This window comes from Kogia breviceps, chromosome 4 (assembly GCF_026419965.1).
Source record: "Kogia breviceps isolate mKogBre1 chromosome 4, mKogBre1 haplotype 1, whole genome shotgun sequence".
Classification (NCBI taxonomy): domain Eukaryota; kingdom Metazoa; phylum Chordata; class Mammalia; order Artiodactyla; family Physeteridae; genus Kogia; species Kogia breviceps.
The window spans coordinates 151165733-151181087 of record NC_081313.1 but is presented as its reverse complement, the minus strand read 5'-3'; the positions used below and the strand labels follow the sequence as shown (position 1 = coordinate 151181087).

At 43.0% G+C, this 15355-nt stretch overlaps 2 protein-coding genes across 4 annotated transcripts in view; one reads left to right on the top strand and one right to left on the bottom strand.

The window, feature by feature from the left end:
- HNRNPH1 (heterogeneous nuclear ribonucleoprotein H1) overlaps positions 1-15355 on the top strand; it is a 264799-nt gene that overhangs the window by 146384 nt on the left and 103060 nt on the right. The window lies entirely within an intron of this gene.
- MAML1 (mastermind like transcriptional coactivator 1) overlaps positions 1-15355 on the bottom strand; it is a 46774-nt gene that overhangs the window by 17970 nt on the left and 13449 nt on the right. The window lies entirely within an intron of this gene.

The window sequence follows — 15355 nt, the reverse complement described above, 5'->3', positions numbered from 1 at the left end:
ATTGGGGTTAGCAGATGCAAACTATTATATATAGAATGGATAAACAACAAGGCCCTACTGTATAGCACAGGAAACTATATTCAATATCCTATGATAAACCATAATGGAAAAGAATTTTTTTTTTTTTGACGCAGCGCACAGCATGCAGAACTTCGACCAGGGATCGAACCTGTGCCCCCTGCATTGGAAGTGTGGAGTCTTAACCACTGGACCACCAGGGAAGTCCAAAGAGGATTTTATTTAAAAATGTAATATATATGTATAACTGAATCACTGCTGTACAGCAGAAATTAACACAACATTGTAAATCAACTATACTTCAAAAAAAAAGAGTATAGGTTGAAATATATAAAATCATTTAACTTTTTAAGGTAATAGTAGTTAAATATTGGTAATTTCAACCTAATACCATGCTCACCTTTCTTTTCCCCATGAGCTCTTCTAGTACCCTGTAAATACAGTGAAGACCCTCAGGAACCCCGACTGTTGTTGGAAAAGATCCTCTAAAGGTAAAGTGGATCTATTTTCATGCAACATTAAAGGTTTCAATGATTTGAGGAAAAATCAGTGAAGTCCAAAGTAGCAACTTTGATAAGGCACTAATTTGAGCCAAATGTTACAAGGACAAGTCATTACTTCCTTAGTGTGCCTCGATGACCACTCAGCACCTGCACTTACTATTCTCCACTGATTCAGAGTCTCACTCAATCTTCAAAGGTACCCTGAAGATGAGTATCACTGTTTCGGTTTTACAGCAGATGAAAGTCAGATTACATGAGGTTTCCTAAAGTTTGAGCATTCAGAGGTCTTGGGAAGGATCTGCAGCAGATTCCCACAGCCTTGCCCCTCCCCTGGTCAGTCTGAGATCGGGCCCAAATTAATCCCACCTCCACCTGTGAAGCTAAAAGAGTTTGGTAAAAAAAAGCATCAGGGGCTTCCCTGGTGGCGCAGTGGTTGAGAGTCCACCTGCCGATGCAGGGGACACGGGTTCATGCCCCGGTCCGGGAGGATCCCACGTGCCGCGGAGCGGATGGGCCCGTGAGCCATGGCTGCTGAGCCTGTGCGTCCGGAGCCTGTGCTCCGCAACGAGAGGCCACAACAGTGAGAGGCCCGCATACCGCAAAAAACCCCACAAAAACAGGGCTTCCCTGGTGGTGCAGTGGTTGAGAATCCGCCTGCCCGCGCAGGGGACACGGGTTCGTGCCCCGGTCCGGGAAGATCCCACATGCCGCGGAGCGGCTGGGCCCGTGAGCCATGGCCACTGGGCCTGCGCGTCCGGAGCCTGTGCTCCGCAACACGAGGCCACAACAGTGAGAGGCCCGCGTACCACACACACACACACACACAAAACAAAACAAAAAAACAAAAAAAAACAAAACAAAAACAAAACAAAACGAGCAGCAGCATGGAGTGAGTCAGAGTTTCAAACTAAGGAGAACCTCCCTGAGACCAAGCACAAAGAGCCCTGTTAAGACGTTACCAGAAAAATGGGCTGTGCTGAAAAAAATCTCACACACCAAGGCTACAGAAGATTCTTTGTAAAATATTTAAAGAAAATAATGTTACAGAACCTTCTATAATTTGCTACTAAAGATTCCCACTCTTAAGAGTTTGGTATCATCACTGATTAGAAGCACACTGAGTACTAAGGAGATCTGTAAGCACCAGTCCTTGCCACTAAATCTGCCTACAAGGACATACTGAAAATGGCAAGTTCTGAGAAATGTATTTCCCAGAAAACTTTATAGTTTCGTGCCTAGACATTTTTATCATCACCTTAAAAAATTTCTTTTACTTCGAAAGAATTATAGATTCATAGGAAGTTGCAAAGAGTACAGAGGGTCCTGTGTACCCTTCACCCAGTTTCCCTCAACAGTTGTACTTTACCTAATTATAGCAAAATATCAACCAGGAAGAAGATATAGGTAGAATGTGGGTGTACAGTTCTATGTCATTTTAGCAAATGACTATCACCTTTTAAAAAATTTTTATTTTATACTGAAGCATAGTTGACTAACAACATTGTGTTAGTTTCAGGGGCACAGCAAAGTGATTCTGTTATACATATACATGTATCTATTCTTTTTAAAATTCTTTTCCCATTTAGACTATCACCTTTTTTGATAAGAAAACTTTTAAAAAGCTTTTTTATACAAAGCTATTTAAGAAAGCAAGACTATATATTTAACACAATGTAATCTCTTCCTGCAATGGTTATAAAGCAGAAAGTTAAAATTCACACTGTATACTGAGAATCAAAATTGATAAACAGATTGGTTCTCATGCTTGCCAAGCAGTCCACACATTCTCTTTGCTATAGAAAAACCTATTTGGGAAGCCACGTGAGGCTCAGAAGGTTGCATGGTGTACATGAAAACAAAGCAGGCTACTGCTAACTGGCTGTGTGATCTTAGTTAAGATGCAATTCTTCTAGGATCTGCTTTCATGCCCTATAAAATTAAGATCCTGGGTAAAATGACCTAAAGTTCCACTCAGCTTTAAAGGTCCACACTGCTGTCCTGTTAATATCGATCAATGCCCTGTAGAGGGAGATACCCTCACGGGTTCATGCAGTGCTCATTCACCGAGATCCTACTATGTGACAGATAATGCCCTATACATATACAGGCTGTGCACAAAATAACAGTGAATTCAGATATTCACTAGGTTTTCACTATATGCTAGGCACAGCACTAGGCACAGCACTAGTCACTGGGGATAAAAAGATAAACAAGACATGGGACTTCCCTGGCGGTCCAGTGGTTAAGACTCTGTGCTTCCACTGCAGGGGGCACAGGTTCCATCCCTGATTGGGGAACTAAGATTCCACATGCAGCAAGGTACAGCCAAAAAATTAAAAAATAAAATTACTTTCACTTAAAAAAAAAAAAAAGGACAAGACATAGTTCTGGCTCCACCCCCAGAATCTGATGGACAATCCATGAAGGCAGGCTAAAGTGTTATGGGAGGAAAGAGAACAGAACAGTGTGGGGATGGCATGCTAGACTTTCTGGAGAAGGGGATCCAGAAGAGGCGCAAGGCACTTCGGCAAAGGCAAGGATATACAAATAAGCACTGAATGGCAGTAGATGGAGGAAGGCAAGCAGAAAAAAATGTGTTGTTTAATGTTAATGAAGCGTAAAGGGCACAACAGGGAGTGCTGAAAGGGAAAGGCTGGAATGGACTATGACTGTCCCAAATGTGATTTAATGGAAAATGTTTAAAAATACACACAACTAGAGAGAACAGTATAATGAATCTCAATATGCCCATCACTCAACTTAAACAACCATTAGTATTTGGGCATTTTGTTTCATTTCTATCTCCTTATCTTCCCGCCCCCCAAAAAACTGGATAATTTAAAAAACAAATCCTAGGCATAACATCATTTAATCCACAAATACTTCACTATGTATCTCTAAAAAGTAAGAACTCTTAAACATATATGCATGTGTATAACAACAGGATGTCATTATCACACCTACAACATTAATAATTCTTTATTATCACCACCTCAAACCCATTAGGATGGCTACCATCAAAAAGCCAGAAAGTAACAAGTGTAGGCAAGGATACAGAGAAACTGGAACCCTTGTGCACTATTGGTGGGAATGTAAAATGGTGCAGCCACTATGAAAACAGTATGGTGGTTCCCCCCACCCCCAATAAAAAAGACTTACTGTATTAGCCAGCAATTTAATTTCTAAAAGAATTCCATTTCCAAAAGAACTGAAACCAAGGATATGTACATCCATGTTCACAGTAGCGTTATCCACAGTAGCCAAAGTAGAAGCAGCCCAAGGGTCCATCAATGGATGAATGGATAAACAAAATGTGGTATACCCACAGAAGCCTTAAAAATGAAGGAAACTTGGACACATGCTATAACATGGATGAAACCTGAGGACATTGTTAAGTGAAATAAGCCAGCCACAAAAGGACAAATACTATATGATTCTACTCATATGAGATACCTGAAGCAAATTCATTAAAGACAAAGTAGAATGGTGGTTACCGGAGGTTGGAGAGAGAAAATGGGGAGTTACTGTTTAATGGGTATAGTGTTTTCAGTTTTGCAAGATAAAAGAGTTCTGAAGAGGATGGATGGCGGTGTGGTTGCAGACAATGTGAACATACCTCATGCCACTGAACTGTACACTTAAAAATGGTTAAGATGGTAAATTTTTATATGTATTTTACCACAATTTAAAAATTTTAATTCTTTATTATCATCCTATATCCCATCAGTGCTCACATTTCCCTGTCTCATCAATATCTTTTGCAAACAAAACAAATAAAACAAAATTAAGCATAATAAATTATGGAAAATTTCAAACATACACTACAATAGAAAGAGAGTACAATGACCTCCATGTACCCATTGTCCAGCTGAAACAACACAGCCCATCTTGTCTTATTCACACCCTACCCATGCTCCCTGGGTTAAGCTAGGAATCACACCATTTCTCCTTAAATACTTCAGCATGTATTGCTAAAATATAAAAGCTTTTTAAAAGACAATCACCAAAGAACTCTCCAAGCACTTTAAAAATATTATCTAAAAAGTGTTGGGACTTCCCTGGGGGTCCAGTGGTAAAGAATCTGCCTTCCAATGCAGGGAACATGGGTTCGATCCCTGGTCAGGGAACTAAGATCCCATACGTCTTGGGGAAACTAAGCCTGCGCGCCGCAACTACTGAGCTCCCACGCCTCAACTAGAGCCCCTGTGCTGCCAACTACAGAGCCCACATGCTCTAGAACCTGCGTGCCACAACTACAGACCCCATGCGCCCTGGAGCACGGGGTCTGTGGCGCCCTGTGCGCCACAACTAGAGAAGAGGAAAAAAACCCCACACACCACAACTAGAGAGGGGCCCACACACCGCAATGAAAGATCCTGTGTGCTGCAACTAAGATGCAACGCAGCCAAAAATAAGTAAGTAAAATAAATAAATAATAAAAATCTTTAAAAAATAATAAAAATGTTATTAGGGATAATCAAGCCACTTTACAGATGGGGATATTAATACTTGGAGAGAGAATGTATGTTGCTGAAGGTTGCACAGCAAAATTAATGGAAGATCTGGACTGCCTGATGATGTTTCAAAAAAATATGGTCCACACAAGGATGATTCTAGTTAACTTAACCTTAATCACTTGTAAGCAGCATGGTGTTAGATTTTTTAAAAATGCACGCTTTCAAATAATATAGACCTCATTTAAAACCCACCTTGGTCACTAACAAGCTATATGATCTTAGGCAATATGCTTTACATTTTGAAACTCATTTCTTTCATTTATATGCAGGGACTAATAATACCCATTCCACAGACTTGTGAAAAATAAAGTATGTTAGAAAAAAATTATGGTTAAGTACTTACCTTAAAATTTATGGCTAACTACCAAAAAAACAGAAATATGATATTTAGCTTTAGAACCAGCAATAGAACAAAAGGGATCACAGAAAACACTATCAATCTATCCAAAAGTAGGAAAGAAAAAAGGAAGAATCAAAGAAAGGAGACAATAAACCAACAAGTACTAAAAGAACAGAAATAATTTCAAATATGCCAGTGATTATATAAATGTAAATGCATTAAATTCTCCAATGAAAAGTTAGAGACAAAAGAAAAGATAACCATAACACCATTACTGAATGTTGCTGCTACAGTTGGTTTATTCAAAACAGTATCCAACACATTGCATTTGGTTGACATGCTCTTAAGACTTTCAATATGTAACAGTTCTCTCTCCCTTTCTTTCCTTTGTCACTTATTTGTCCAAGACGCTTAGTCACTTGTCCTGTAAAATTTTCCACTTCCACAGTTGGCTGACTGTGGCCCCATGGTGTCCTTTACAAGTTCTATCCTTTGTATTTTCTATAAACTGGCAGTTAGAAGCTCGATCAGATTCAGATTGGGGGGGTGGGTGGGGCATAAATACTTATAGGTGAAGTGTTGCATGTCATTTCAATAGGACCTTAGCAGATGAGGTCAGATTTGTCTTTTTATAAGCTCTCTATAATGACTGTACGGTGAATAGATTTCAGGGAGGGAGGCTACAAGCCACAGTAAACAAGTAGGTAATTGCAGAAATAGTTCATGAAAGAGATGAGGATCTCACCATGGGTATGGGAAAAAAGAGATGATTTCAGATTTAGGGTAGAAGAAAAGTCAGCAGATACTGGAAACAGATTTCATACTGAGGATGAGGGAGAAAGGAGTTTCTATCTAGTTTGCATACATGGGTAAGATAGAGAACGAAGGAAAAGCAGGGTTTTGGGGGGGCAGGGGGAGGGTTCGTTCAGTTTTAGCCACGAAGAAATGACTGGACCATCCAGGTAATGTCCATGAGGCAGTGAATATATTGACTATGAGTTCCATGGAAAGACAGTCATCAGCAACACATGCAGCTAAAACCAAGAGCAGATCCATTCACTCAGACAGAGTGAGAAGCCAGCCAAGGGGCAGATGAAGAGCCCATACTGAAGACAGAGCACAAGGGACAGTGATGGATTAAATGCATCCGAAAAGTACATTGGGTCTGGTCACTAAATGATCACCGATGTTGTTGCCCAGAACAGTTCCAGAACAATGACTGGAGTAAAAACCCTTGACTTGAGACATGAGTAAGTAGAGAGAATATGGATTGTTCTCTTCTGAGTTTATTTTAAAAGGGGAGATACAGAGGACATCCCTGGTGGCAAGGTAGTTGAGAATCCGCCTGCCAGTGCAGGGGACACGGGTTTGAGCCCTGGTCCGGGAAGATCTCACATGCCGCGGAGCAACTAAGCCCGCGAGCTACAACTACTGAGCCTGCATGCTGCAACTACTGAAGCCAGCATGCCTAGAGCCCGTGCTCCGCAACAAGAGAAGCCACCACAGTGAGAGGCCCGCGCACACAACAAAGAGTAGCCCCCACTTGCCACAATTAGAGAAAGCCTGTGGGCAGCAACGAAGACCCAACACAGACAAAAATAAATTAATAAAACAAATAAATTTATTTTTAAAAAAGGGAGATATAGAGACAAAGTAGATTAGTGGCTGCCTAGGGCTGGAAAGGAAGGGAGTGGGAGGATTGATAGGCTAAGGGATGTATAAGTTTCTTTCTGGGGTGACAAAATGTTCTAAAATTAATTGTGCTGATGGTCACACAACTCTGAATATACTAAAAATGATTGAACTGTACACTTTAAATGGGTGAAATTTATGGTATGTAAATTGTATCTCATAAATTTGTTTTTAAAAAGTGGAGGAGACCGGTTGGTAGCCAGAGAGGGTTAAAGGAGGGTTATTTTGGAATGATACATGAGCTCACTTAAAGAACAGCAGATAATTTCTTATCGATTAGACTAGATCTCTCTGAAATCCTCTGGAATTCTGTTATTCTATGAATGCAATCAGGCACAGGAATATGAATATGAAAAATGTATCATAACAACTACCTAAAGCATAAACACCATGATCATCCTGTTTATGGGGAAATTCTGACTTAATTAGGGACTGTGTATATAAAAGCAATGCTATGCCCTTCTGAAGCCAAGCCCTCCTCCACTTGGGTTCTCTACCCCATTTGGCCTCCTCAAGGTTCTTGCTCATTCAATTACCACCTTTTTCTCTATTTCCCATTCACCTCCCTCTTTACCAGTTCCTTCCTCTCCTGAGCACTGACACATGTTTAATACCTCCCATCTTTTAACCTCCATCCTACTCTCCATACCATTTAGCACAGTGTTAAGAGCACAGCTAGGCTGGGTTTGAATCCTGGTTCAGTGGCTTAACTGCTGTGTGCTCACAGAGAAATTGCTAAACATCTACAGAAGCTCTGGCTCCTCATCTAAAAAATAAGGGGTGGCGGTGGTAAGAAGAACCACTTCCAGGGGGTGGGGAGGAGGGGCTGTGAGGTGCATCACTACCACTTATTGAGCAGCTAACGAGCAGCTAACGAGCAGCTAACGTTCGTACCGTTCAGCTAATCTTCCTTCTCTTCAGAGCTTCTTCAAAGAGCAGTCTCTACTTTGTCATACTCACCAAGGTGATCTCCTGGTTCTTTTTTTTTTTTCCCGGTATGCGGGCCTCTCACTGTTGTGGCCTCTCCCGCTGCGGAGCACAGGCTCCGGACGCGCAGGCCTAGTGGCCATGGCTCACGGGCTTAGTTGCTCCGCGGCATGTGGGATCCTCCCGGACCAGGGCACGAACCCGTGTCTCCTGCATCAGCAGGCGGATTCTCAACCACTGCACCACCAGGGAAGCCCGATCTCCTGGTTCTTAAATCCAAGGAACTCGTTTCAAACTGTATCTACTTTACCTTTTTCAGGCACTGAGCTCTGACCTTCTCCATTAAGGCCCATGCAACCACACTGGACCTGCTCCTGCTTCCAAGGCCACTCTTTGCAGGCTGCTCCTTCTCATGCCTGCTCCTTCAGTGATGACACCTGCAGGGCATTCATCCCTCTTCACTGCTGTCACCTCACCAGGCAACCGCATCCACGGCCCGACAACCTGGCACAGGCATGCACTCAAATATTTACTAAGTGAACATTTCCCAAATCATCACCTTTGGGCCCAGCCCTCTGTCCTGTGCTCTAGACAACTGTAAACTGGTAATCTCCACGTGGATATCAGACAGGATATCCTCCAAACTCAGCTCTTTCCCTTCCTCCCCAAATCCGTTCCTTCCCCTTTCTCCCTGACTCGGTGCATGGCTCAATCCTTGACCTCTTGGATGATCAGGCATTGATTTCTGCTGATTCCACCTTTTTAATTGCTCTCCAGTAAGATCCCTCCACACCATCTCCATCTTAATTCAACTCCTCATTATTATTATTTTTTTAACCTAGATTACTGAAGTAACTTCATGCTGATCTATTCTCACTCTGTTCTAACCCACTCTTTATGATGCTTTCAACGTCATCTCTAAAAACACACACATATTTGAACCGTTTAAAATTCCTTACTTCCCCATCACTTACACATGAAGTTCCAATTCCTTAACCTGGCATGTACAGGCCTGTTTGATCTGATCTCAATAAACTCTGTTCAATCCTCTGCTGTTCCCTTAAAGCCTAGACTTAAATGCACTCCTTTCAGGACTGAGAATATATCTCTGGCCTGGCGACCTCCTACTAATTTTTTGAGATTTATTAGCTCAAACGTCAACTCCTCTAGAGCATTTTTTCCCTGGCCACTTACCCCAAACCTGGTCAAGTTCCTTATTCCATCCCTCAGTGCTCTAACAAACCTTTGTACTTGTATTCCATGACGAGTCATACTGTAAATACTCATTGATCTATTTCTCTGCATATCCCTCCATCCGTGGAGGGAAAGAGCCCTGCCCTTTTCATCCCCAGTACCAAGTCCAATGCTCAGGAAGTTACAAGCACCCAATGAACATTTCTAGAATTAACCCTCCCACCTTCCCCATCACTCCCTTTCAGTCACTCTACTGTTCTTTAGCCCCGTGGATATTTGTCCTTCAGTTTTGTGGGATCTCTGCCCAATAATGGAGGCAGTACTGGTTCACCTTATCTCCACAACTACCTATGGGGTGGGCTTACAGAGAATGGAAAGTGAGTGCTGAACCAGGATTTGAACACAGATGTATTTGATCCAAAGTCATTTCCCAAAGTTCAACTTCTGTGATTCCTTCAAATGTACCTCTTTTTCACCTCAAAACTTCATGTCTTTACTTATCAACTCTCTTCTTTCCCTCTTCTCTGAGAGGGAAACATCTCTCCTTGCAAAGATTAACTCCCTTCAGCTGCACCTTCTTATTCCCTCTGGACCTGCCTCATCTGAGACTTTTCCCCTTCAAATTCTTCCCCTCCCCACCTCAAAAAATAACTTCAACCTGTTTTGTTCTAGAGCAGTGGTTCTCAAAGTGTAGTCCCAGACCAGTAGCATCAGCATCACCTGGGAACCTATTAGAAATGCAAATTCTCAGGCATCAACTTGGGTTAATGAGATCCACTGAGTGAGAAACTTGGGGTTGGGCCAAGGAAACAGTTTTAACAAGCCCTCCAGGCACAGTCACATCAAAAATAAACAGGTGAAGCTAATTTTAAAAATTTATTTAACCCCATATATTCTACTTCAAATGTAATATTAAAAAAAGATTTTGCATTCTTTTTTGGTACTCAGTTTCAAAATCCAGTGCATATTTTACACTTTTGGCACAATTCAATTTGGACTAGACACACTTGAAGCACTTAACAGCCCTCCGTGGCTGGTGACTACAGTACTGGACAACACAGCTCTAGAAATTAGCTTTGAACCTACGTTTTCAGGATAGCACTAAGATGAAAGGGAGCGCCCCTAAACCTGCTGCCAGCAGGCTCCTTAGTACACACAAGGCTCCTCGTCACAGTCTGCCATCCTGTGTCAGGAAAGCTGAACTTCAACATACCAGGACCCTTTGTGCCTCTGCATGGGTGGCTTCCTGGCTGGGAAGCCTCAACCTTGCCCCTTCTCACTTTCTCCCAAACTGTTTCTCATTATCTCATTCAGGGTATTCAACCAAAATCTACTTAGAGCTCATCAAGCCAGCAACTGTCTGGGCCTTGTGGATATAGCAGGGAAGGAAACAGACAAATCTCTTGCTCTCCTGGAGCCTACATTCCTATCAACTTGTGCTCCCAAAGAAATAAAGCACAGAAAGGGAGTTTGTGGGGGCTTATGATTTTTAAAATGTGCTCAGTAAAGGCCTCACTGAGTGTGAGAACTTTGAGCCAAAATCTGTGAGAGATGAGTGAGAGGTGCCATCTCTGGAAGAGGGTCCAGGCCTAGGGAACAGTGATGCAGAGGCCGAGTGGGAGCGTGCCTAGTGGTGGTGGTGATGGGGAGCCTGAAGTGATGGTGCCAGAGGGGATCCAGGGGGAGGAGAGCGAGCGAGAGAAGGCAGGAAGAACAGGAGTACCAGACTGCACAGGGTCTGTGGGCCCTGGTTAAGGGTTGGTTTTACCCTCAGGTGAGATGGAAAACCTGTGGCAGGGTCCAGCAGGGTAACAAGATCATTCTGGCTGCTGGGCAGAGACCAGATCATAGGAAGATTAGGGCAAACAGGAAGACTGATTAGGAGGCAATAATTCAGGTAAAAGAAACAATGGCTTAGACTGGGGTGGTAGTAGCAGAGGTGTTGAGATGTGGCCAATTCTGAATGTATGCTTAAGGTGGAGCTGTTGAGGTTTGCTGATAGGGTTTTGCCCAAGGGTCTCTGGGAGAAGAGTGTCCCTGGCAGGCTCGTGTGTGGCTAGAGCACAGTGAGTGATGACAGGTGGCAGCAGAGAGGTCAGGTTCACTGGTGCTATTCTGATGGACTCTCAGGCTGGCAGTGGGGAGAGGCCATGGGTGTGTGGTAATAAGGATGGAGGTGAGCAGGCAGAAAAGTGGATGTGCCAGGAGCACAGGGAGCTGTGTGGGCATCCCCCTGCACTCAACAGTAAAGAGCACCTAGTGCCCACCTTAAAGTCTTCCTCAATTCCCAGAGGCAACTTCAGAGTTTGCCACTGGCTTTTCATGCCACCCTCTAATGTGGCACACGTAACACAGCACAGTGATGTCCAGTCCAATCCCGCATCTGTCTCTGTCAGCTCCAAAGGAAGGGTCACTCCCTCATTCACCTCTGTCTTTTCAGCACCAGAACGGGACCTGACTCCTTAACACCACTCAGTAAACAGACTCCTAAATTCTGTCTGTTAGTTGGGATTGGCTAGTTTGCCAAACCAGCTCATACCTGATTTGATGAAAAGAGGTAGGCAGGAGATCAAAAACAACAAAATAAAAACAAACATTTAAAAAAGAAATCTCCTAAACCAGTAAGAGCTACCATTTATTAGGCATCTATTCTGTGCTAGGCAGAGCAATTCTGCAAAGCAGGTGTTATCACCATTTCACAGGAAAGGGAACTAAGGCTTGGAGAGGATACAGAGAGCAAAGAGGAGGATGATCAGCAGTAATTGTAGCTCAGAAGCAGTATCAGAGTGTGTGTGTGTGGAGTGAACCTGGGAGTGACAGCTGCTCACATTTTTTAAAAAAATTAGTTTGTTTTTGGCTGCATTGGGTCTTCGTTGCTGTGTGTGGGCTTTCTCTAGTTGCGGCAAGCGGGGGCTACTCTTCGTTGTGTGCAGGCTTCTCATTGTGGTGGCTTCTCTTGTTGCAGAGCATGGGCTCTAGGTGTGAGGTCTTCAGTAGTTGTGGCAGGTGGGCTCAGTAGTTGTAGCTCACTGGCTGTAGAGCGCAGGCTCAGTAGCTGTAGCGCACGGGCTTAGTTGTTCCACAGCATGTGGGATCTTCCTGGACCAGGGCTCAAACCCATGTCCCCTGCATTGGCAGGCGGATTCTTAACCACTGCATCACTAGGGAAGTCCCCTGCTCACATCTTAATAATCCTTGAAGGCACAATAGAGAACACTGGGGAACATGAGCTGCAAACATCCACCTGCAGCTTCATAACTCCCAGACATGGCTCACTGACTGCCATACTAGAGGCTGGTACCATACAGCACACAGAACACACAAATTCTTAACTCTCCGCATAATGACTTATACAGATGGCACATGTGTGCTCAAGCTGTACAACAGAATCCAACTAATGACACAGATTGTAGACTTTCTAATAAAAATGTTTAGGATAAAAGTGTAAAAAGGTTATATTCTTTTTGCTTATTTCTTTGGTTTTCGATACATTTGTCAACCCCTGATTCTATGCCAATGTTCTAGATGTCTCTCGAGATGTGCATTCACATAAGACATTGTCTCTTCATCTTCTGGCAGAGTCTGTCCAGGAGTCCTCTGACAAGCTCTTGTGTGGACTGGCTACTGTCATCCTAAGGTCCCTCTTACCTCATATCTTCTTCCTTCTTGGTTCATTCCTTTGTTTTATGAAACACACTCTCCCATAGTTTCCTAAGAAAAAGCATGTAGATTAATTTTTCATATGTCTGAAAATGTCTTCCTTCTACACATGCCCTTGACTCGTATTTTGTCTGGATAGATAAGTGCAGTGTGGAGATCATTCTTCAGAATTTGGAAGGAACTGCACCATTGTCTTTTAGCTCCCTGTGTTGCTGTTGAGAAATTCTAAGTCATTCAATTTCTTAACATTTGTTCATCAACCTGACTGGGCCACGGGGTGCCCAGATATTTGGTCAAACATTATTGTGGGTGTGGCTATGAAGGTGCTTCTGGATGAAATTAATACTTGCATCAGTAGACCGAGTAAAGCAAATTGCCCTCCTGATTTAGACGGATCCAATCAAGTGGGATACTGAACAGAATAAAAAGGCTAAGCAAGAAGGAACTCCTCCTGCCTGATTGCCTTGAGCTGAGACATCGTTTTTTTTTTTTTTTCCTGCCTGTGAACTCAAACTGGAACACTGGCTCTTCATGGGGTCTGGAGCATGCCAACATTCTGACTATGGAACTGTAGCATTAGTTCTCCTGGGTCTCCAGCTTGCTGACTGCAGATCTTGGGACTTGTCAGCCTCTGTCACTGTGTGAGCCAATTCATTACAATAAAACCAATCAATACTCCCCTCCCCTCCATATATATATGTCTCCTAATGGTTCTGTTTCTCTGGAGAACACTGACTAATATAATAAAGTATGCAAGGCTTTTATGATTTGACATGTTTACATCTCCAGGATTTTTGCTCAATACATTCTTCTCATATTTTTCCTTTGCAATTAAAACCTTTTTGCTGTGAAAGGTATCACACGTACATGCATACATCAAGAGTAACTATAAAATGAACACTGTGCATCAACTGCTCAAATTAAGAAACAACAGTACCAGCACTTTAGAACGTTGGCACTCAAAGTATGGTCCCAGGACAGAACTAGCATCACCTGGAAGGTTTAAAAACTGCTGAATCTCAGCCTCCCCCTACTCTGGCTTAGAATCTGCATTTTAACAGGGTCTCCAAGTGATTCACATGCACATTAAGTCTGAGAAGCTCTCCTTAGAAGCCCCTGTATCCCTTCTCTTCAACCCCTGACACAGATATCTAATATCTTGATTTTGTGTTAACTGGTTTTAATAATAGTTCTACCACCCTCATTTAATCTATCCCCAAACAACATACCACCTAGTCTTGAAAAGGGAGGGCAAGCAAACAACAGCCATGCAAGGAGCAGGCAGCACTGATCTCACTGGACAGAGGCTCCAGAAGGAGGTGAGCAGAGCAGTCTTGGGTCATGGTGTGACTTCTGCTTCTATGGAAGTTGACAAGGTCCCCTCTGAGGAAGTTGCAAGCGAGGTCATGAGTGAGTCTTGGGAAACACAGGTTTCTCCACAGTTGGGCGCATGGCAAGACATGCAGCATGTAGACCAGGCACTGGACATGCAGCAGAAGTCTGGTCAGTGAGAGTGGGCTACTCTGTACTTCTGCTTCTGAGCCCAACGTGGCCTACCTCCCACTCTCAGGGAAAAGCTGAAAACTTCCATAAGTGTCCTTGGCAAAGCATGAAAGGAGAGACATGATCAATACAAGCCATCCTGGTATCCCTTATCATCTTCCTCCAAGTGAACCCTTGTCATTTTTTTTTGGTTGGGTCTCTTGTTTTCTGTATCTAATGTCTTACTCTTTCTTGATTTATTCTTTCAATATTGATGGAGTATTTCCTGCAGTAGCTTCTTTAAAAGGGTGACAGTTAAAATTTTTTAAATCCTTAATTTCTGAAAATGACTATTCTATACTCATTCTTATTGTATACTTTGCCTAGGTATAGAATCTAGGTTGGTAATCATTTTACTTCAGAATTTCAGCATTGTACTGTTGTCTTCTTGATTCCTATGGTGCTGCCAAGAAGTCCAAAGATACTGATTCTTGAAATATGACCTAGTACCCTACCCTCCCCATGCTGGAAGTCTGTATCTCTTCTTTAAACTGAATGTTCAGAATTTATAACTGGCGTGGATCTAGTTTCTTCCCCAGTGCTGGGCAGAGTGTGCCCTTTTAATCTGGCAACTCATGCCCTTAAATTCTCAAATTATTATTATTTTAAAAATATTTATTTTCCTTATTTTTTGGCTGCGTCAGGTCTTAGTTGTGGCACACGAGATCTTCACTGAGGCACGTGGGATCTTTTGTTACGGTGCGCAGGCTCTTCATTGTAGTGCTCAGGCTTCTCTCTAGTTGCGGCACTCAGGTTATTTTCTAGCTGTGGTGTGCAAATTTTCTCTCTCTAGTTGTGACGTGCAGGCTCCTGGGCACGTGGACTCTGTAGTTGTGGTGCGCAGGCTCCAGAGCACATGGGCTCTGTAGTTTGCAGCATTCAGGCTCTCTTGTTGAGACACGCGAGCTCAATATTGTGGCATGCGGGCTTAGTTGCCCCACAACATGGGATCTTAGTTCCCC